The sequence below is a fragment of the Peromyscus maniculatus genome, chromosome 18 (assembly GCF_049852395.1).
Source record: "Peromyscus maniculatus bairdii isolate BWxNUB_F1_BW_parent chromosome 18, HU_Pman_BW_mat_3.1, whole genome shotgun sequence".
NCBI lineage: Eukaryota > Metazoa > Chordata > Mammalia > Rodentia > Cricetidae > Peromyscus > Peromyscus maniculatus.
In genome coordinates this window covers 19540030-19563907 of record NC_134869.1, presented here as the reverse complement: position 1 = coordinate 19563907, position 23878 = coordinate 19540030, and the positions used below count along the sequence as shown (strand labels likewise).

The 23878-nt window shown below is 47.1% G+C and overlaps 1 long non-coding RNA gene across 1 annotated transcript; it reads right to left on the bottom strand.

Annotated features, from left to right (window-relative positions):
- Window positions 1-536: 536 nt before the first annotated feature.
- On the bottom strand, window positions 537-23329 carry LOC143269419 (uncharacterized). Its single transcript, XR_013045835.1, has 6 exons — window positions 20540-23329; window positions 6613-6747; window positions 2646-3519; window positions 2431-2568; window positions 1422-1622; window positions 537-1335 (listed from the first exon to the last, which is right to left on the bottom strand). It is a non-coding gene; the product is annotated as an uncharacterized LOC143269419 (long non-coding RNA).
- Between the last annotated feature and the right edge of the window lie 549 nt (window positions 23330-23878).

The window sequence follows — 23878 nt, the reverse complement described above, 5'->3', positions numbered from 1 at the left end:
TGCTGGGAAGCAGAAGACTGAGAAGGGAGACACTGCAGCCACCGCCAGGACAAGCAGCATGTGAAGACGCTGGTAAGCTACCAGCCACGTGGCAAGGTATAGATTTATAAAAATGGGTTAATTTAAGATAAAAGAACAGTTAACAAGAAGCCTGCCACAGCCATACAGTTTATAAGTGAAAAAAAAAAAAAAAAAAAAAGAACAGGAGGTAAACCCATTCTGTTCACGGTGAGTTTGTGGGTCAAACACGGCATGGTCTGTAAGATCCGAATTGTAGGTAACAATGGTGTGGGGGGGGTCGTGGGGGTAGGGTGTCCAGAATGATGCACAGAATGCGTGCTTACTAAAAAATTATTTGCTACTTATCTGAAATTCAGATTTAACTAGGTGTCCTGTGTTTTTATTGGCTAAATATGGCAGTCCTGTTTCGTGAGGAGCGTGGCTTTATTTTCTCTTTGGAGATTCTTTTCCTGCTCTGTGCCATCATCAGCTTGATGACTTGAAGATGCAGAAACCAGAAAATTTACCCAGCCCGTCTCTGTGCTAAATATCCTGCACGTGCGCATCCACACCCCACCTTCAATTACACACGCGCGCACACACGCACGCACGCACGCACGCACGCGCGTTTACAAACACATGCATGCAGAGGACTTTTAGCATTCCAAAACACGATCCTTCATTCTGTTCCGATTTTCATGGCTTTCATGTTCCCTCCTGGTCAGTTCTCAGGTAGTGCAGGAGAAACTTGTAGCTACAGCATGGTCTGTCTCCTGAGCTCCATGACCAGGCGCCCAGCCTTGGAGGCTGCCAGGAGGCCTTCATTGCTTGTCTTCCAGTACATTCGAATTTTTCTTTACTTGCCACTACACAGAACTGCCCGTCTGAATAGAAAGAGAACAAAAGTTGTTCTGGGGTCAGATGATGAATGCAACTCAGTGACAAGGGAAAGTGAAAATCTGTGAATCCCAAGCTAAAGCCAGATAATTAAATGACTCACAAATGGGGGGGGGCGGGGGGAGAAACATTTTAAGCATTCTGGAGCGATGGTCTGGCCCAGTGGTTAAAGGATTAATTCCTCCCGCCAGGCTGCTGGAGCTAACAGCCAAATTTACCTAACCTTAGCTATAACGTAGAAAGGAGCAATACCTGCTTGCTGGTTGTTGGGATAAGTATGTGGATATATAAAGAGTGCATCTGGCACGTAGTGTAAACTATAATTGCATTTCACTTTCTGGGCTCAGCGGCAGCCTCTCCATGCATATCCTAGTCAGTTGTCAAAACAAGCCTGTGACATTCGTGGACATGTTGGGAGACTTGCCCAAAGCCACATGGCTAGGAGACAGCAAAACCAAGGTTCAGCCGTTTGTCCAACCCTTCCCTCAATTACTCAAGGTTAAGACCATATAAAGGTGACGCACACTGGTGTCCTGGTCGTGGCTCGGTAGAGGAGCGACGACATTTCCGCTGCAACCGCTGATTGGATGGCGGAGCTGGGGGGATGGCAGCTGATTGGATGGCGGAGCTGGGGGGGACGGCAGCTGATTGGATGGCGGAGCTGGGGGAACGGCAGCTGATTGGATGGCAGAGCTGGGGGAACGGCAGCTGATTGGATGGTGGAGCTGGGGCGGGGGGGGGGGAGGCATCAAGATGGGTTTAGATTGGCTCACTGATGGAAAGGATGGGGGGCCCTTGGGTAAGCTTCACACCTCCCACCAACATCTGCCAGCCAGATGAGGACCTCGTGTTCTCGTGTTCTCTCCAAGAAGATCCCCCAGGAGATGTGAAGCCCCAATCAGGTCTTCGTGACCTCCGGTCTCAAGACTTCCTCCTTTGTTTTCTCTCTATGTATATTTTCACACTCACCACAGACCATTCTGTCTCTTTAAATCCACTTAGAGGTAAATGATCCTCAAACTTACGTCTTAGACAACACCTTTCCCTGGACATTCAACACTCTCCACCAGCGTCCGCAGACCTCACAAACCCCAAATGGGCCTCTGGCCAAAGAACCCGCTCCATCTTTAGGACCCCTGGCTCAACACGTGACAGTCCATTCTTCTGGGTGGGCCAATCCAAAGTCATGGAGTCGCCCTTCACCCCTGTTTCCCCAGGCCTCTTCTGACAGGCGGTCTGTCCGCTCATCATATTGGTTCTGCCCTCCAAATACATTCTGACTGCTGATCCCTCCCACGGCCTCCTTCTCTCATCTGGGCCACTGCCGTAGAGTCCCAGTGTCCCCACTTCGGGCCCCTGCCGTAGCCTACTCTTCACACGGCAGTCAGGGGACGCCTATGAAAACAACAAAATGACACCAGTCTTCTGTTCAAACTCCTCCAAAGCCTTTCATCTCAGAGAGGCATATGAGGCTCACAATGGCCTGGAGGACCCGCCCGCTCCCCCACCCTGGTCTGAACGCCCACTCCTTACCTCCCAGCCACACCTGGGCCTCCGTACCAGGCCTCTCATATCCATGTGCCCATATCAAGGATCTTGACTTGCCCTTCTCTCGACTGTGGTCACTGCGACATCCTCACGACTCACACGCCACTGTCTTTAGCCAACCACCTGTGTAAAACAGAGACCTGCCATCCTCAGCTGGCATTCCCTCTCCTAAACCTGCCTGATTTTTTGCCAGCACTTACCGTTTGTCGGAGCTTGATGCGATCTCTTCGCTTGCTCCCTGTCTCCATCTAGGGAGGGCTATATGGACAGAGAGATTTGGGCTGTTTTATTGACTGCTGTAGCCTCCACGTCTAGAAATTACAGACACGGTAGATGTCCAATACGTGTTCCGCAAAGGCACGGAGGTACAGTGGGGGAGAGTAGCAATGAGTGTTCAGTGACTGAATGTGTGAAAAGAACATTCTAGACATTCTCGTGTTGGCTGAACCGAAAACTCTGTGCTGCTGGCTGCTTCTGCTTCCGCAGCATAAAACCAGGCTGCCCTACACTCCTCGCCATCTCTGGCACGACCTCTACGATGACCCTAAGCAGATCGCCCCTGGCTGGCTGGGTTTGTGCTTTGTATGTCTTCTGGGCTTGATTTGGTAAAGCCACGTGTAAGTCCCCCTGTGTGTGTCCCGGCTCCCAGTGAGCCGCTGATAGAAAGTGTGTCTGGGGACGTTATTTCGAAGCCTCTAAACCAGCCAGCGAGTGATGAAAATCTTGTTCAAGTGGAGAAGACACAAGTCTCTTCACCCTGATGCCCACTCCAAATGAGTTCAAAAGGCCAGCCGCAATCTCCCGCAGTCACTGTCCTCTCTTGTGGATCCAGTGATTGTGCTTACAGGCCCATGCTGCGAAGAGAAGACCTTCAAATTGGATGCGCTGAGAAGCAAGCTTTCAAAGCCCAGACGACCATCTTCGACTGCATGTAAACAGTTATTGTGAGGGGAGGCGGTTACAGTCAGATACTCTGGAACATCAATTAGGGACCTTCAGACCACACCAAGGCCGGTCAGCCCTCTGCATCAGATTCAACCAACTGCAAATTTAACCAGCTACAGACTGAAAATACTTTAAAAAAAAGAAATAGTGTTGGTGCAAAACACATAATGACTTTTCAAAACTATTCCCTAAATGGGGATTGGGGAGATAGAGCTCAGTCAGTTGGTAATGAGCTTGCCATGTAATTGTAAGAACGTGAGTTTGATTCCCGGCACTCACATAAAAAGTTGGGCATGGTAGCACACGCTTGTAATCCCAGCACTGAGGAGGTAGACAGAGGCATACTGCAGCTCTCTGCTGCCAGCCTGGCCTAGTTAGCAATCAGCAAGCCTCAGGCCCCAGTGAGAGATCTTCTCTCAAAACACAGGTTGATGTTTTCTCAGCAATAATACCCTAGGGTTACCCTTGGCCCCTATCATACATACATGCACATACATGTACATACATTCACACCTGCACTCTCTGTCTCTTTCTCAATCACACACACACACTCTCTTTTCTGTCTCCATATCTCTCTCTCTCTCTCTCTCTCTCTCTCTCTCACACACACACACACACACACACACACACACACACACACACGTACATACAAAAATGATGCCCTAATACAATAACTATTTGCACAGAATCTGCCATAGACTTGCCATTCCATTCCACATTAGTAATTTAGAAGTGGCTAAAACGTCTAAGGGGCTGGTTGTGGTGACTCATGACTGTAACCCCGACTCTCTTGAAGTGGAAGTAGAAGGAAAGTAAGTTCAAGGCCAGCATGGTCAACGTGAAACCGTTTATTAAAGAAGACAAAAATAAATAAATAAATAAAATAGAGTGGGGATTTTTAGCTCAGTGTCCGCAAGTCTGCCTAGCATACACAAGGCCATGGTTTTGATCCTGAGCATCAGTAACTAATAAATAACGACTGTTCAGGTAATATGCAAATGCAGCAATGCTGTATGTTAAGAGTCTTGCACACCTGTGGATGTCAGTGTTTGTTTTAGTTACTTTCCTGCTACTGTGGTAACAAAAGCAGCCTAAGGAAAGGGTTATTTTGTTTCATCGTGGTGGGGGAAGCCAAGGCAGCAGGCGGTTTGAAGCAGCTGGTCACATGACTTCCATCATTAGGAAGAGGAGAGTGATGAGCTCAAGCTCACTCACTGTCTCCTTGTCATGCACTCAAAGAGCCCAGCCCGGGGAATGGCGCCACCAACAGTGAGCAGGTCTTTCCACCGGATTCAATCAAGTCAGGATAACCCCCTACAGGCACAGCCAGAGACCCATCTTCCTGGGGATTCTGGATCTAATCAAGGTGATAATTGATATTGACTGTCACACTCGCCTACTCTGGCTAGTCCTGGAGCCACACCCCCATAAATACTGAGGGACAGCTCTGCTCAGCCTCTCCGTGTAGAATTCCCTTCTCTATCAATTAACAAGCCTGTTAGAGCAAAGCCTTGCTGATACAGTGGGGAGGTGCCGTCCGATCCTCTGGCGGCTGCAGCATCTCCTAAAAATCAAAGCGAAGCTTCTAGACCCCTGGAGTGAGTGTTGAACATTCATCCCACAGGTCAGAAACCAGGACAGATGATATAGCTGCATCTTTTGCTGAAAGGATCTAAGGCATATCCAGATGAGTCAGGTACATGCAAACGAAGGATCAGGTACATACAAATGATATAGTACATACAGAGGAAACAGGTACAGACAGAGGAAGCAGGTGCATACAAATGATACAGGTACATACAAAGGATGCAGGTACATATGAAGGATGCTGGCATATACGAAGAATGCAGGCACATACAAAGGATGCAGGCACATACAAAGGATGCAGGCATATACGAAGGATGCAGGCACAGGCAGAGAATGCAGTGTATCAAATGATGAACTAGGGCTCTTCTGTAGCACCACTATCAGCAAAACTGTCACCAGGCCAGAGTCCCTAATGGGGTCCAAGTTCCAGGATGCATGTAATGCCCGCATACAGGACACAGCTCCCAGTGAAGTGCTTAGGTCTCCTTCCTGACACAAATCAGCAATGGTGTCTTTAGTGTTGTGGAACATACGTGTTTGCATGTATGCACCGCCTTTCCTTTGTCATCCATTTTACATTGCTCTTTCACATGCCACTAAAATGCTTGTTCATTCTGCACGCGTGGAATGGGTGTATGGTGCATGTGTGTGCACGTGCACTTGTGTGTATGTGCCCTGTTTGTAAATTATTTCTTCTACTCTATTCCTTGGAGGCGGGATCTCTCACTGAACGGGAAGCTCACCATTTTGGCCAGGCTGGCTCACCGGCTCCCTGGATCTGCTTGTCTCTGTCCCCCAACGCTAACGTCACAAGAACTTGAGGCGATGCCAAGCTTTTATATAGATGGGAGAGATTCGAACTCAGGTCCACAAGCTTGCACAGCAACTGCTCTTACCCACTGACCATCTCCCAGACCCAACTCTAACGACATCAGAACAAGTCAGTGATTAGAAGACGTGTCATAAGTTTAAGCTGTAAAAAGGAACAAAAAAAATCGTGTGCCTTAGAATGACTGGTGTGTGTATGTGTGCATGTGTACACACACGCAAGGAGAAAGAAAGAACGGCTGAATTTAAAACAAGAGTCATGTGGATGGCTTATAGAAGTTTTAATATTTAATATTCCCATCATTTCTAAGGCATAAAAATAACTATTATATGATTTTTAAATCGGCCGAGGGAGATTTAATTGAATTTTTAAAATTTTCAGCTGTGTGAGATTATTTCTATTTCTACTCTAGTGAGCATGCCCGGCTTCCTCTGACAGGGAAAGGAACTATGTAATTGCTCTTGCCCCTTGCCCTTCCTGAAAGGGCCGAGCCACGGTCCACGGCGCTGCCTCGACAGGGGACAAGTGACGAAGTGGTGTGGTTAACTGGCTGTCATTGTAAGGTCACTCATTCGCTCCTGAGTTCTCTCGCTCTCCCATAATTCCCCGCATGCCTCTCTAGCCAGGGGTGAATTTGTGATATACGGCTAATTTCTCATTTGCAGAACCAGAATGATTTCCAAGAAACTAGTATGTTTTAACACTTTGCTCTACAGTAACCCCACTTTTACTTTATAGGTGTAGGAATCAGTTGGAGAAAAAAAATATTCTATTAACTCCCCATTTGTGGAGCGTTTACTACCTACCAGGAGGTGTGGTGATGGTCACTGTTTTCGGGACAGGCAGGTCGGGATGTGGCTGATTCACAGGCAGGAGCGATTGTCTGAGTCCTGGATGGGCGGTTCCATACAGACAGAAAGTGGAGCAGCGATTGCCAGGGGCTAGAATGATGGAGGATGGAAGTATTATGGGAATCTATCAGCAGTTTGTCCAAGGTTTATCAGCTGGTTACACAACCCAAACAAACAAACAAACAAAGTAACAATAACAATAACAAAACCCCCTGAATTTTGCACTTTGAAGGATGAGTTGCAGAGAATGTGGGGGCCATCTCAATAAATCTGCAACAGACAAAAGACCCTTTGGTCATTCATTTGCAGTTTCCAAATCTGGCAATGGGCATAGTGCCTTCAAGGATTAAATAAGCTGCTGTGTGGGAAGTGATTCAAGGGACCAGAGGTCTGTTAGGACAGTGTTTCGGAGAATCAGCCCAGCATGTGGGGGGAAGGCATGCTGGCTGGTAGTCTCGGAGCAGGGGAAGTTTGCAGTAGCTGGCTGCTATGTGGGAATGATGAAGAAGCAGAGGTTGGTTGGGTCAAAAACAGGACCAGGCTTAAAGCCTTCTCCTGAGCAACCCACTCCTTCTGGTTAGACCCATCTCCTAAAACAGTGGTTCTCAACCTTCCTAACGCTGCCATCCTTTAATACAGTCCTTCATGCTGGGTGATCTCTCTACCATACTACGATTATTTTGTTGCTACTTCATAGCTATGATTTTGCTACTGTTATGAACCATAATGTAAATAGATGATTGCAGGGTATCTGATGTGTGACCCTTGTGAAAGGGTCATTCGACGACCCTCACCCCCACCCCAGGGGTTGCGACCCACAAGTTGAGAGACGCTGCCCTAAAGGCTCCAGCTCCTTCAAAATCAGCTCCCCTAGCTGGGAGGGGAGGTGGGGGGGGGGGTTGTGTTTAAATGCATGGACGCATGGGCAGCATTTTGAATTTTGACCATAGTGAATACATCTGTCTCGAGAATTCTAGGGCTTTCTGTTTGGCTGCGGGTTCACTGCATGATTCACGTGAGAAAAACCAGCAGGTGAAAAAACTGTGCACCTGAGTCAGACAGGTGTGGGTTTTCTTTTCCTCGGACACACTGAATTCTTTCCTATCTTCGGGTCACTGCGTTTGTTCACCTTTCACTTGGAACATTCCGCCCCAATATTTCCACTCATCATTCAAGTCGCAGCGGAAATGCCAGAGCCCCCCCCCCCCCCCCCCCCCCCCCCGCATCACCGGCTCCCAGAGAAGGTGTCCCAGCATGTCGGGCTGTGCGTGCTCTTTTTAGCATTCATCTGGTGTTTTTAAACACTTTTTGCTTATGATTTGTACTCTGCTCCTTCCAAACAATTGTAAATGCCATCAAGATCAGGACTTGGTTTGCCGTGTTTACAGCTAGAACCCTGAAGCCCGGAGTGGCTGATACATGTAATCACTACGTGTCCGGTATTGTCTAACTCCTGAACCGTTCTTGCAACATAATTGCTATTCTTGTTGCCATTTTACAATGAGAAAATAGCAGTCGGGAGAACCCAGTGACTTGGCCCCGGTCACTCAGCCGGTGCTAGGATTCAAAACCTAAGGCGGCCCAACGCCAAAGCCTGAGTTGTTACTGTTGTGTGTGATGCTGGGACAGAACCCAGGGCCTTATTCATGATAGCGCTCTGCCAATGAGGTATAACCCCCAGCCTCAGACCTAAAGTTCTTAACAGCTACAGTGTGCTGATCATAATAACCGCTCAAAGAAAGAGTTGTGGACAATTGAACAAGCGGACACCTCTAGTCATTCCATTGAACCTCTCCACTGCATTTAGCACTGCTGACTGTCCATGCCCCTCTCTATCCTCCCCCTCCCCATGTGCTCCCCTCTCCCACTCCATCTCTCCTCTTCTGTTAGCACCTCATTCTCCCAGGCTTCCACTCTGTGTCCACTGTTCTGACTCCAAGCTGCTCTTGGGTGATTCTGTCCAGTGTTACCATTGCAACAAAGCAGTACATGGATCAATCCCAGATCTACCATGAAATTCACGCATTAGCTTTCCTGGAAAACAGAACCTAGATAGTCTTGATTTCCTGATGTCCCCACTCGAGGATCTGTTAAACATCCCCAGGCCAACAGCACAGAACTGGCTTAGTGTACTGTGTGTGATCAGGTGGGTCCCATGCTGGCAATGGTACCATGTCCTCTTCCAGAAACAGAGATATGCTCCTTGTCGTGGATCTTTGCCTCTGTCAGGACCACATTTACCACATTACCACCAATAGACTGGTGGTCCTGTTGAGTTTTTAGCCCCCTCCTTGTAGCCAATCAGTGATGAAGGCCCATGGATTCTACATCTTAGGTAGTTCTCGAGTCCTTCCTTGCTTCTCCCTCTTCCAGAAGGGACTTTGAGGCTCCTTCAGAGTCATATCAGGGCTTCTTAAACTTCCCACTCGTGGCCCCTTTCTGCCTGAGAAATGTTTAAGAGCCCTGAGTATATAGTTTATAAAATGGGCATGCAAACCAAACATTTACTGAAAAATAAATCAACTCATAACAAAAGCAATTCTTGGCATATCTATAATTTTACAGATCATCAAAGCGTACAGCAAATTTGCATACTAATGAGGTAGACGTGTGTCTTGGTTTGGTTTCCTGTTTTGTGATAAAATACCCCGATGAACACACCTGAAGTGGGCAATGAGCTGCTAAGCCTACTGATCTGGGACCCACATGGTAGAAGGAGGGAGCATGACACCTCACAAATGGTCCTCTGACCTCTACATGTGCACTGTGGCACATGCATACCCACATACACAAACACACATGCACACAGAACAATCAGTTTAAGTGTAATTTGTCAGCACCTTAAAAGAGAAAGGATCTATTTAGCTCACAGGTCCATGGTGTCATCCATCATGGTGGGGCAGTCACGGCAGAGGACCTTGTCCCAGCTTGTCACATGGGTGCAGTCAGAAAAGCAGTGAGCACTCAGCTTGACTCCCTTGCTCTTACACAGCCCACAGTTTCCTGCCTAGGGAATTAGGCCACCCACAGTAGGCAGATCTTCCTATCTCAATCAATAAAATTAAGAAAATCCCCCACAGATACAGCCAGAGGCCTGCCTACCAGACTCTAGATTGTATCAAGTTGACAATTAAGACTGCCACAATGAGCTTTTCTACTTTTACATAAATTTGTGGTGATATTGTGTTCCCCAAAATATTGTGCACCCTAATAAACTTATCTGGGGTCAGGGAACAGAACAACCACTAGATACAGAGGCCAGAAAATGGTGGCATAGATGCCTTTAATCCTAGCATTCCAGATGCAGAGATCCGCCTGGATCTCTGTGAGTTCAAGGCCACGCTGGAAACAGCCAGGCGTGGTAACAAGAGCCTTTAATCCCAGATAGCGATGGCAGAAAGGTATATGAGGTGTGAGGACCAGGAACTAGGGCTGGTTAAGCTTGTAAACTTTTAGTAGCAGTTCAGCTGAGATCGATTTGGACAAGGACACAGAAGATTCCAGTCTGAGGAAACAGGATCAGCTGAGGAACTGGCGAGGCGAGGAAGCTGTGGCTTGTTCTGCTTCTCTGATCTTCCAGCTTTAACCCAATACCTGGCCTCAGGTTTGATTTTATTAATAAGACCTGTTAAGATTCATGCTACATAATTAAGTCTTAGACGAAGAGTTGATACTTCAGGACATAGAACACCTTCAACATTTTTCAGGGTTGATTAATTGTTTGACCGTATAACTAACTGTTGATGCTGACAGACTGCAGCTTCATCTAAACATGCAGTGCAGCAGCAAAAGTAAGCTGAAGGCCATTGAAATGTAATTGCTGAAAAGTCTGTCCTAGTCTCAAGCCAAAATTCACTTAAAGTTTTTATGACACTCGTGTGAGGAACTCCAACAGCAATTTTTTAAATTAAATGTTCTAACAGAGTCCATGTATACACTGAATTAGTAGATGCTGAGGAAGGATGATAGGGATATAGTGAGTCTTTGCTTCCTATCATTAAACTGCCATATTTCTGTAGCAGAGAAGTTTGCGTATGTAATAAAACACTGCAACCCATAGCATGCTACAGCATTGCCTCTGGGCTGAGGTGTTGCGTGCAGTGTCTGATGGCATTGTGTGGCGTGACATCGTGTGGTGCAGCGTGCATCTGCATTCAGAAGTCAGGCTGCAGTCAAGTCACGCAATGCACCACAGATGAGCTCTTCCGGGAACAGCTCAGATGCACTAAACGGGTTTGGAACTCATTTTTGATGGCTGCACATTCAGGAACCTTTTACTGTTTGCAAATGTTTTACAAGCGTCCCAGAGTCTCTACCTGTCTCTGCTCCTGCTCCCACAGAGCTGTTCTCTGAAAGCTACCAGCAAGAACACCACCACGGCATTACATGTCGAGCATCGCAAATTCAAATGCCCACAATCGAACATGCTCCCAAACTAAACTCTTCAAATAGCGACATGATGTTGTAAGTAGAAAATTCCATTTTTTGACCTCAAGCGACAGACTTTAATCAAAGTGCAAGTGCACTAAATGTATTGTATAAGGTGGACCTGGGAGACAGCTCCGTAGGTAAAGACACCTGCCACCAAGCTGACCGACCACCTTAGCAGCATCCCTGAGACCGTCATGCTGGAAGGGGAGAAGAGACTGTCCTCAGGTTGTCCTCTGATCTCTACATGCACGCCATGGCACGGGTACACCCACCCACCTATACATACACAAATTAATTAACTAGTCAGTGTAATTGAGTTTTTAATTATATAAGGTCACCTACAAATGGATGTATAAGGTGTGCATGATAAGTGAACTTCATATTCCACATGAATTCCATATTTCTCATTCTATCCCCAAGACAGTTTATTATATGTGTGCAAACACTTTAAACATCTTCAAAACATCAGAAAGTTACCATTAATGATGGCACACGCCTTTAATCCCAGCACTCAGAAGGCAGAAACGGTCTCTGTGAGACTAAGGTCAGCCCGGTCTACATAGTGAGTTCTAGGCCAACTGAGGCTTCAGAAAAACCCAAACACGTCTGGTCCCAAATATTTCAGTATGAAATATTCAATCTGTATCAATGTGTTTGCTCTATTTTAACACCTGTCAGCAATTCCACCTTTTATTACTATCGGGATAAAGCTCTGGTCTGTAAAACAGAATCTTGATCTGGCCACTGTCAATCCCTCCAATTCGGCATCCAGATCCTTCCCCACGCCCACCTTTACAATCAGTCTCCTTAGGACTCAGAAATAGCCGGTTCAATGCATCCTCCTTCCCAGTCCACACGCAGGTGGAGCAGAGATCAAAGAAGACGGATCGGTGCCAGAGAGGAGACGTCATTTCATTACAGCGTCGGAGTCAGCTCTGTTAGGTTCTCCAGCGGCCCAGCTGCAGCCCTGCGGGTTTATTTCACAGTTCAGTCCTTGCCTTGCTTCTGCTGGCCCAAGTGGTCGTGTGTTATTTGTAACCAAAAGGGTTCCAACAAATGCACTGATGAACGGAGAGAAAAGGCGTCAATTTGCATAAATGATTTGCATGAGAAGAAAGAGGCACTTCTTCAGTGGAAAAGGGAGACAAGACTGGGGAGGTCCTCGACACAGCCCGAGGATTTGCATCTCAGTTCCGTGACAAGAGCAGCTGCAGACCGCACACCGCCCCCCTCTCCTGTGAGGGATGTAAGCCCAGCTTCATCTCACTTTCGACTCATAGAGTTCTCGGGACAGTGCTCAGGGCTGTCCCCAGGGGCACGGGCAGCTTGGGCAGTGGAAATGTCTATTCTCCAATGGCTTGTTGGGCAACGTGCCCAGTACATTGGGAGAAATCACATTCTCTAGTAACTGGAGTGGACAGACCCTCCTGCAATCTGCCCTCTGAGGATTTGCAAGGATAACCATGTCTCAGATGGGGTGGTCAAGGCTCTGAGACTTGACTGTGTTAAGACAGACGCAACAAAATGGGGGTGACTACCAGGAGTGTGCCCCCATTCCAAGGTATGGGCTAAGGAAGCCTGAGAAAAATCAGGTTTGCAGTACTGTATTTACTTGGGAAAGTGATATAATAAAATAACCCAGAAAAATTTTAAAAAATCATTCACATGTGGAAATTTTATTTTTTAAAATTTTCTCTATGGCTCCCAAGATATTTAAGAAATGTTATCCACTAGAAGAAGCAGACTATACAAGGAGATGGTCCAATGGTAAGGCACTTTCTGGCCAGGTAGCCTAGCTTACTTAGTGAAGCCAAGTAGTGAAACTCCAGGTCAGTGTGAGACCCTGTCACAAACAAATGTAAAAGGGGCCTAGGAATGACACCAGAGGTTGTCCTCTGACCTACATACACACATAACACACACACACACACACACACACACACACACACACACCACACCACACCACACCACACACACCACACATACACCATACACATACACACAGGCACACATAACACACATATACACACATCACACACATCACACATACATACCATACACATACACACACACACACCATACATATACACATACACACATACACACACATACACACATACACACATACACACTACAGATAGACACACACAAAAAAAAATTTATAATTTAGTATTTAAGGTTTTTTGTTTTTATTCAGAAATAGGATGGGACAACAGAAAGTCAGTGTCCCAGGGCCACAAGCCTGAAAGTCACCCAACCAACACAAGGGTCTCCGGGCGTTTAACCCAAGAGATCTTTTTCATTCTCCTTGAGCCGATTTGGAAGTGAAGAAGATGGACATTTCCATAAGCTCACTTTTAGACCTTCATTTTTACATGGATTGCTTGACCCAATTGTGAAATGACACATTTTCCATGGCCTGGTTGGGATTAAGCCCGCTGAATACATAACAACTCAATCACCCACGGAACGGATGTCAGCCATGGCTCAAGTCAAGCTTCCTCTTGAAAGAAAACCGGAGAAAAGTTCAGCCTGACACTTGATACACCTTTCAAGCTCCTCAAGCTCCCTTCCATTCCCATTACCAATGGACAATGAGTTTTGAATTGGAGCTGACTCGTCATTAATAGCTTCCTTTAAAACATCTTAACTGTGTTTATTCCTGTAACAGACTGGAGACATGACATACAAAACCACCAGTTCACTAGGAAGTGATTTAGGGACTAAGATGTTTTTCTAACATAAACTGTTGAGTAAACTAAATCCAGGAATCAAACTTGCTGTACAATAAGGAGCATAATCCAGGGCCTATGAGCTAGACACTTGTCATTACCATTGTTTCATACATGAAAACGGAAGCCGGGAGGGGTATTGTCGGGGGACATTTGCACACTGTGTGAAGAAGTATTTGTTGTGATTGGTGTAATAAAGAGCTGAATGGCCAATAGCTAGACAGGCGGTATAGGCCGGATTTCCAGGGAGAGAAAGGAAGAGGAGATGAATCTAGGCTCGGGAGAGATGCATGATGGGTGGTATGTGGCAGAAAGTCGATTAGTAGAAATGGGTTAACTTAAGTTATAAGAGCTAGTGAAAAAAACAAGCCTAAGCTAAGGCCAAGCTTTCATAATTAATAATAAGTGTCGTTACTTGGGAGCTGGCTGGTGGGTCAGAGAAAGTCTCGCCACAGGGTGTGGTCACCAGCAGCAGGGCAGGGGTTTCAGGGGACACAGCCACAGAGCCCCTCAGCATGACACACTTCCCAGGCCTACAGCCTCCTCTCTGCAGCTAGTCCATGCTTCTTGAGGCTCTTTGGGGATCCACACTCCCTCCTTTGTATGTGATCTTAGCAAGTCCTTAACCCCGTTTCCAGGAGGAAAGGCTAACACCGGCTGGAAGTCCCCTCAGAGACACTACCACTCACTGAGGTCTTCAAAATGAAAACCCAAACAACTGCCATTGTGTGACATGTCCCCACAGGCTTGCGTCCCCCGCTGGCAGTGCTTCTTGGAGGGTTGTAGAACCTTTAGGAGCTGGAGCCAAGAGGAAGTGGGCCACTGGAGGTGGGCCTTGTAGAGGAAGTGGTCAGTGGGGGGCGGGTCTTGGAGAGGAAGTGGGCCACTGGGGACAGAGGGCCTTGAGGTCCTGAGTCCCGCCCCGCTCTCCGCTTCCTCACTGGGTGGACGTAGCGCGACCTGCTGCCTCACTCTCCTCCCTCCACACCTTCCTAGTGGGATGGACTTTAGCTATCTCTTCTTAAACCCTGAGCCAGTGTAAACCTTTTCTTCTTTAAGTTGAGTCTTTCGTGTGTTTATTTTTCGCGACAAGAAAAATAACTGGTAAAGCGGGCAATCTTAGGAAGGGAGGAGCTCTGAGTGCCCGGTGTGTGCCAATCACTGCACGAAGTGCTAAATGTATTAACTTACTCGCCGTTATTCCACAGGGATTAAATGGGACAAATGCTATAAAAATTCAATCAAATTGATTTCTGATATTAGAGAACAATGATGATGCAAGACATTGGGAGACCCCAACACCCGAAGGAAGAGCAAGGGTAAGAAAAAAATGGCACAAAGGAGGAGCCTTAAAAGTAAGCTGAAATTCATCTCAGGGTATCCCAAGGGACACAATTTAAAATATACACAAAAGAGGAGGTTTTATTTTTAAAAAATAATTTATTTTTATTTTATGTGCATTGGTGTTTTGCCTACATGTATGTCTGCGTGAGGGTGCCAGATCCCCTGGAACTGGAGTTACAGGCAGTTGTGAGCTGCCATGTGGGTGCTGGGAATTGAACCTGGATCCTCTGGAAGAACAGCCCGTGCTCTTAACCGCTGAGCCATCTCTACAGCCGCTGAGGAGGTTTTATTTTATATAGTCAACATGGTTTATTAAGACAAACTTTAATTCGCATTTTAGAATGGATTTTTTTTGTGTGTGTTTGCCTCAAATAATTTTTTAATTCTATACAGTGAACTCTCTTTTCCATAGGTAGAAATGAGGGTACATTTCCCAAGAGTCTTTGCTGCTAATATGTAGACAGTTGACTGTTTACCAACAGACTCCAAACCTAAGCAAGCCATGTAGGGCTGCAGACACTATTCTGGTAAACATGGGCACAGAGGCATTTGGTCTGAAGCTGATGTGGGATCAGGCTGGCAACCATTTCCTGGCCTGTGCCTATAGACTATTGTGGTAGTTTAAATGTAACTGGCCTCCAGAATCTCACAGGGAATGACACTATTAGAAGGTGTGGCCTTGTTGGAGTGGGCGTGGCCTCATTGGAGGAAGTGTGTCACCGTGGGGCTGGGCTTTGAGGTTTCCTATGCTCAGGATTCCACCCAGTGTCTTGGTCAACTTCCTGTTGCCTGCAAGATGTAGGACTCTCAGCTACTCCTCCAGCACCATGTCTGCCTGCACACCACCAAGCTCACTGTCATGACGATAATGGATTGAACCTCTAAACTGTAAGTGAGGGACCACAATTAAATGTTTTCTTTATAAGAGTTGCCATGGTTGCCGGGCGGTGGTGGCGCACGCCTTTAATCCCAGCACTCGGGAGGCAGAGCCAGGCGGATCTCTGTGAGTTCGAGGCCAGCCTGGTCTCCAAAGCGAGTTCCAGGAAAGGCGCAAAGCTACACAGAGAAACCCTGTCTTGAAAAACCAAAAAAAAAAAAGAGTTGCCATGGTCATGGTCTTTTCACAGCAATAGAAACCCTGACTAAGACAGCCAGCATCAGGCAAATACAACTGGACTTGTGCTAGCTAGTACAGCCTTAGGGTGTTTGAGACAGAGATGTGCTGGGACATTGTTCCTGGATGCTTGGCTACGGGCTACAGAACATCTCCGATTTTGGCATCCTTGGCCTTTCCTTCCAGCAATTCTAATTAATATCATATTATAAAGTACCACAGAAACTGCCTGCAGTGGATCCTTCTTGGAAAGAGATCCCAAGACACGGAGAATTGGGGGATTGCCAGGTATCTGGATTTGAGCAGCCACAGAGAGAGGTAAAATACAAGAGCGAGCTGCAAGTGAGTCGGCCACTAAAGTAATTGTTTTTTTTTTTTTAAGATTGGTTTATTTACTATATATATATATATATATATATATATATATATATATATATATATATATATATAGTGTTCTGTCTGCATGTACCCCTGCAGGCCAGAAGAGGGCACCAGATCTCACTACAGATGGTTGTGAGCCACCATGTGGTTGCTGGGAATTGAACTCAGGACCTCTGAAAGAGCAGTCAATGCTCTTAACCGCTGAGCCATCTCTCCAGCTCCCACTAAAATAATTGTTACAGAACCTTGTAAGACACTGTTCTGCCTCAGTTCAGAGACTTTTCCCTCCTACTTTACCTCACATGGATGGAAGAGAACTTGACTCATACCTCCTAGGACTCTCTGTAGGATCATGGGATGAAGGGATCAGAATTTGGAGCGGAGGGCTAATGAGTGTTTTGAGGGTGTGCTTTATCTGTTGCAAGTCCTTCTGGCTCTGGGTGAGGGGTGGTAATGTTGTCTCCTTATCCTAAGCCCGGGGAGGTTTTCAGCAGACTACCTGGAGAGCTGTGAGATAGTCCGCTCCACTGGGAGCTGGGGGTGGAAGAGCATTGACTGGGGAGCAGGAGGGTGGAAGCCAGCTGTGACTAAAGTCAGTTCCACCGAGAAAATGTGGACAATTGAGAAGAGCTGGCCTTGGGGCTCTAGAGACAAAGGGACAAGCAGGGGTGCTATACTGAGATCAGTGGCCTATCTCAGGGCTTGCCGAGGCAAGGTTCAAAGGAGAGCAATACCAAGAAAGCCAAGATCAAGGTGAGGCATGCACAGCGGGATCCCCCAAGGCTGAGGGCAGAGCTAAAAGAGGCAGCCTGAGTCAGAGGGCTTGCAAGACAGGGACCTGCGAGACAGCTCCAGAATTCTCTTGCAAAGGGAAGAGACAAAGCGTCAGCCTGTGTCATTCTGCAGACTCCAGGGGTTGCTAGCTTTGATCGTGGGTGGGGTAGAGATGGTGAGGCTAGCAGATGGAGTCTTAACTCACCTGCCTTCTTTCTGCCTCATCTCTACCCTACTTCGCCCATCAGTGGAGAAGAAAAAAAAATGATATCCGCCAGGTAGAGGCAAAAGGCCAGCAGCGGGAAAGAGAAGCCCGGAACCTGTTGGTTGCTTCATCCACGGAGGGAGGAAGGTTCTAGCCTCTAGCCTCTGAATGAAGCTTCAAGAGTTCATAGTCGCATAAATCAATCAAATTGCATTTTTCAGTTCAGCATAAAATGTGCTGACATCCATCTACAGCACCCCGGGGCGAAACGCAAAATCATCACCTGGAGGCACACAGGACGAAGTGCCTGTTGAAAGCGAGGACCTGGTAGACTGAGGGGGGGGGGGGGGGGTTATAAAGGCTGTGAGGTAAGGAAATCCACCTAACTTCATGGGAAAACTTTTAAAGTTAAGAAGAAAGAAAAAAAAAAGATGGGCTTAAGGACTTCATTTCTCACTTCAAAGCACGGTCAGTGAGTAAGGATGCTGCCGTGACGTTCCTAAAACACTCTCATGGTCTCGGGCAGGCACGGGGCTAATGATGCTGAAAATTAGAGGCAGGCACAGACGCTGAAGATTGATGAATTGCAAACAGTCCAAACTGACAGTCCACCGGGCCTTTCGGGGGAACTGGCTGAGAAAGCCGCTCTTCTCTCAGGAGCGGGAATGGAGAAACGTTGGAGGTGTCAGGAAACTCCGGGGATGTGGTACTCCAGAACTCACACAACTGCCCAGGAAACAGCCTTGACTCCCATTCCGATGGGATCTTCCTGGATTATTGCCATCTCTCTAGGTTCTAGACACCCCACATGCTGTCTGCGGTTAGGGATCTGGGAATTCATGGGAAATGTGAGTAGATGGAGCTAACTCACAGTGGGACCATCTTACAGTGAACCCAGTGGGTCCCAGAACCCACTTCTGCTACCTCCTCAGTCACTGATACTTTATTAGGAATTGCATTGAATCTGTGAGACTTTTTTTTTTTTTTTCTCCTTGCTGTTCACCATGATATCCCCATAGGAACCAGGAAAGGATCCAGTTACTGTGTCTCAGGACTTTGGCAGAATCCAGCCCCATGGGCTGATAGACTAAGGGCCTTGGTGCTTGGTGCCTGTCAGCTAGAGATCCCCTCCTGAAGGCCTCTCCGCCCATGCAGCAAATCAAATCAGACCGAATTGGAAAGCCCAGGTTTAATGGGTAAAGCATTCCCGGGTGATTCCCTGGCCCCCACAGAGAGGAGACAGGGACAAGAGACCGGAAGAACCACGGAAGAACCACGTCTGTTTTTCTGGGATGCAGCTTAAATACCCTGTGGGAGTGGTCTTGAGGCTCTCTGGGGGAGGAGCTGTGTTGGGCGGGCTTTGAAGGTATGGGTTTGGGGAAAGAGATGGAGGAGGGGAGTTGAGGTGAATCTTCCACCAGACTCCTACCAGTCCATCAGGCCTCTCCACTCCATCACACACTCGACATGGCGTCTACTCATTGGGAGCACATTCTAATCTACGAAGGCAACACAGACCCCATCTTAGGAAAGGGCCACCATCTCAGACTACCTGCTGTATTCAGTTCCAGGAAGGACCTCAGGAATGTGTCGTGACAACTGGACCAGATACAGGGCAGTATCCTCCTGCAGACATTCTGTCTGTGGTTCATGGCCCTTGAAGATATCTAGATAATCCTGCTGAGCAGTCCAGATAATCCTGTTCAGCGGGTTGTGGTTCCCCACCAAAAGTCTAACCCAATGGTTTCAAATGTGGTTTCCAGACCAAAGTCTAGACCAATAGTTTCAAAACAATCACCTTGCCCCATGTCCCTTCTACCTAATCCCAAGCATGTAGTTCCCAGCTTCTGGTTTTTCCCTATAAAAACTCTCTACACCTGGGCTCGTGGCCGCTGCCATATTTCCTTCCATCTGCCATGCGGTGGCCCAGGTTGAACCTGAATAAAAGAACCCTTAAGTGCTTGCATCAGAAACCAGCTCCTTGGTGGTCTCTAGGGGTTTCGAGAAACGGGTACAACCGTCTTCCACGTTACGTTACATGGAAGCATACGTGTTGTCATGGTAGAAGCAGGTCACAGGTCCTATCCACACTGAAGGAGACATCGTCGCACAAGGACATGAATAGCAAGAGGGAGGGGTTGCTGAGAGCCACCCTGGAGTCCATCTGCCTCCATGAGGAGCCCAGTGGCCTCACTGAATCGGCTAAGCCGTGTGGTACCCAGGGGAGGCAGGATGGCTCATGTCTGTGAACCGCTAGACGGGCCTCATCAGCTCAGCCTTCATCATCCAAGCCCTTGCTGTTTGTTATGGGACTGCTTGGGGAAGCAAAGGTCATCCGATGATGGAAATGTCACTAATATCATCGAATTAGTGCCCACACCAGCCAGCAAACATTTCTCCTCCTGATGCTAGTGTGTGATAGTCATTTTGTCAGGAGCAAATGTGTGCTGATGGTGTGAGTCTACAGTGTAAACACAATTAAACTGATTGCACAGACACTTCAAAGGGAAATTGTTTGAGTAACAAAGCTTGTGAGAGACTTCTGGGAAAACTGGCGGAACACTCAAGTAATTCAACTAAAGGAAGCCCCATTTTTGATCATGCTGGATTATAATACATTTCTTTTGGAAAAATTTCCAAAAAAAATTTTGCTCAGAAAAAATAAATGTCTTTCATTCTGAAAGAACTACCTGGACAACTTAAATAGGCATACCTTAGATGTAATAAATAAAATAACATAGTTGCATTATTTTAATACCCTTTGACTATTGGCTGTAATCTCTTGTGAGTGGTGTCTGGGTTTGAGTCCTAGCTATGCCCATTACTGGCTGTGTGGTCTTGGGCAAGTTATTTCACTTTCCCGTGCATCAGTTTATACATCTATAACATGACGTTACCAACCAGAAGAGAACCACAGCGCCCACTGCCTCTTCTAACTGAAACAGTAAGTCCGGGAGAGCAGCATCAGGACCGGCACCTGCGAGAGTGACGGATGGTTGAGGTCAGCAATCTAGGTATCCCACTCTTGGTGCTACAAGCTCTGATCCTTGGCATCATAAACCAAGGTATCCGAGTATCTTCGTTAGGGTTTCCATTGCTGTGAAGAGACACCATGACCACGGCAATTCTAATAAAGGAAAACATTTCATTGCGGCAGCTCATTTACAGTTCAGAGGTTTAATCCATTAACATGACGGCTGGAAGCATGGCAGCATGCAGGCAGACGTGGTGCTGGAGAAGGAGCCGGGAGTTCTTCTATCTTGACTCACAGGCAACAGGAAGTGATCTCAACCACTGGGTGTGGCTTGAGTATATATGAGATCTCAAAGCCCGCTTCCACAGTAACACACTTCCTCCAACAAGGCCACACCTACTGCAACAAAGCCACACCTCCTCATAGCACTACTTCCTTTGGGGGCCATTTTCTTTCAAACTACCACACTATATCAGCAGGGAAACTCAAAGATACATCAAGGTGGGGGGGAGGGGGGAGCCTTCTTATCTGAACTGGCTTTGTGGGAGGAAGCTACCTCATCTGAATCTACCTGAAACAGCCATCCCATGATACGCTGCACCATCCATAATATACAAGAGTATGGAAGCAACTGTCCCAAGGTCCGACGCCTCATCTCACCTGCAGCCCAGTGTCCCCTGCTCACGAGGCTGGAGAATGAGCAGCAAAACCCAAGGGCGTCAGCAGCCTGGCTCCCTCCTAACTGACCTGCTGCTGGCCTCCTATGTACTTCATGTTCCTCTAGGGCATTGCTGTAAGGTTTTCCAACAGTTCTCTGGAGCTCTTAGAAATCTATATGAGGCAGGCAAGTAAGTCACCATTGAACCATCTCCCAGAGATGCTCTAAACAGAGGGAGGGACCCCAAGGGAGGCCCAGGGGTGGTTCTCCTTCATTTCCAAACACAGTGCCTTCTGTGTGTGGTGTGTTCAGTCGTGATAAGCCGATGGAGCGTGACAGAATCCGGAGTCGAGGAAAGGGTCACTGCTGGGCAGATCAATGAAGCGAATGCAAACCGCTGAGCCCGGCACAGATGCTTACAGCCATGAACACCACGGGGAAGGTGAGCTGTTTCAGGGCTGCGAAGATGCTGCAGAGCTTGACGTTCTGACCGTGAAACCTGCTCCTCTTCCCCGCTTTAAGCAATGGGCTTCTTCAGATGAACCAGAGAACACACAAGATTGTAAGAGCTCAAGCTTGAGTGGATCCACGCAGTAGGTAGGGCCTTGGGAGAGTGGCTGTGGGCGGAAGTGTTATCTCACAGCTGGCCCTGGGCACTGGCTGATACGGCTGACGTCACTGGGGAAAGATTTGATTCAGCTTTGAGACTAAAGGAGTCACTCAGTAACATGCCAGATGGTATTTAATGGTGCGACTTTGGAGAGGATTATCTCTTTAGCAAAGGTACATGGACAAATCCAAAAGCCAGGCGTACTGTTTCCCTTCTCAGTAAGATGAGAAAAGAGATTAGAGAACACATAGGACCCTAGAAAAAAGAGAAAAAATAAGGACTGTTGTGCAGATGAGATCAAAACTCTGGGCTTAAACGTTATTCTTATGATCTCTTCTAATTCTGATTACTATACTTCCAACATTTAAAGGTAAAAGTCTCCAAAAACGATTGGCAGTCTACACTTACACATTTGCTTAATCAACCCTCTGAAATACAACCGTTAGCCTCGAGTTCACACTACCACAAGTCCATGGACGTGCTTGCTATGTGTAAGAACGTCAGAGGTAAGAAATGAGATCCACATGAGGTCTGGGCTGGTGTTCCCTAGAAGCCAATCCCAAGACGATGAGAGTATGTATGCTTCACCTCTGGAGAAGAGGAGAAAAAAAGGGGAGCCCCTGGGAGAGGGAACTCAGCTTCGGGGTGGTCTCTCTGGCTCCAGTGAGATTCAGAAAGTGGGTCTCATAGTCGCCTCACTCAGTTGTAAGCTGTTGGCTACGGCTGAGGAGGGGCCGATCCTGGATGGGTATCTCTAGTGGTGGAGAAAATTCCCAAATCAGCTGCACCTGGGGGATGGGTGAACCCGCCAGACAAAAAGCATCTGGGCCTTCACCAGCAGCCTTCACAACTGTGTGGTAGGCCCACCCAGCCTGGACCAGGATACTCCAGTATCCAAAGGCTCGGTGGATCATTGGCTTCACTGCCTCAGGCCTGGCTTGTAGGGAACATGATTCAAGACAATAAGTCAATTTCATTTCTGTCAACTAACATCCTAACGCATAAAACAAATCTGCTTTCCAGGCTTTGTGGGTGTCTTGGCCACCTCCGAGGATTAGCTTTCATCCTTTAAGCCTGTTCCTCACAGATTCAAATGGAAATCTGCAATATTTTTTTCCATAACTGTGGACAAAAACCAAGGCATATGAGTTAATATTGCTTGGCGTGATAACATGGACCTATGGTCTCAGCACATGGGAGGCTGAGGCGGGAGGCGCTGGAGTTCAAGGCCAACCTGAGCTACATGGTGAGACTCTGTCTCAGAAGAACAGGAAACAGAGCTTTGTGGCTCATCAGGAGAAGGCTCTTGCTGCCCATGACTGATGATGTGAGTTCCTTATGTGGCCTGGAACCCACATACGGGGGACAGGAAGGGACCCACTCCAGAGAGTTGTCCTCTGATGTCCACATGTGGGATGGCAAGTGTGCATATATGCTTACTGCTAATAAAAATAAGTCAGAAAAATATTGAATGACTGAAAAGATAAAACTGTTGAACTACACACTACACTGGATGATTTATCTTCAAAGAAGGATGATTTTTTTTTTTTAAGCCTGGAAGTAAATATGGGGAAACCATAGAAAAGATCACTAAGAATCATTGCACAAAATATAAAAACTTCTAGGCATCAGGTAAGAAGGAAAACCAACCCTGCACAGGGATGATATGAAAAGGTAACCCTGAGTTAGGAGTTAGGATGGTATGAAAAGGTGACCATGAGTTAGTTAGGATAGTATGAAAAGGTGACCATGAGTTAGTTAGGATGGTATGAAAAGGTGACCATGAGTTAGGATGGTATGAAAAGGTGACCGTGAGTTAGGATGATATGAAAAGATAACTGTGAGCTAGGATGATATGAAAAGGTGACTATGAGTTAGGTTAGTATGAAAAGGTGACTGTGAGTTAGGATGATATGAAAAGGTGACCGTGAGTTAGGATGGTATGAAAAGGTGACCGTGAGTTAGGATGATATGAAAAGATAACTGTGAGTTAGGATG